Source organism: Sinocyclocheilus anshuiensis, unplaced genomic scaffold (genome assembly GCF_001515605.1).
Source record: "Sinocyclocheilus anshuiensis isolate Anshui unplaced genomic scaffold, SAMN03320099.WGS_v1.1 scaffold89, whole genome shotgun sequence".
Lineage (NCBI taxonomy): Eukaryota > Metazoa > Chordata > Actinopteri > Cypriniformes > Cyprinidae > Sinocyclocheilus > Sinocyclocheilus anshuiensis.
Window position 1 is genome coordinate 5,088 of NW_015537931.1, and position 592 is coordinate 5,679.

Here is a 592-nt window from a genome sequence, read left to right on the forward strand (position 1 = left end):
TCGGTAAAACTACACTGTACTCAGTGGCGTGCCGCGTGCAGTGGTGTTTTTTAAAATGATGATGCAAAGTTCCCACAATTGTACTATTATTATTATACATTTTTATGTAGCCTATCAGTTGCCAGAGTTCTTGCCAGGAGTCAAAGGCAGCTGCCAGGGTTTTTCTCGCCGTTTCTGCTGTTTGCTCGGTAAAACTACACTGTACTCAGTGGCGTGCGGTGGTGGTGTTTTTAAAATGATGATGCAAAGTTCCCACAATTGTATTATTATTATTATTAATATACATTTTTATGTATTAGCTGCCAGAGTTCTTGCCAGGAGTCATGATCGTTTGTAGCCGTTTCTGCTGTAAACTACACTGTTTTGTTTGTAAATAAAAGATTTGATGATGCATATTATATACCAGCAAGCAGATACGATCAGAATGTGAACCCAATAAGCTAAATTGCATAAGCATTTTCCCATAAAGAACATACACACACATAAGGAGTGCCAGATGCCATGTCACTTAATGTTAAAACTGCTGCTGCCGCTAGCCAATACTGTATATACGCACAAACACGAACATGTCACGGAATGCCAGGAGAAAACA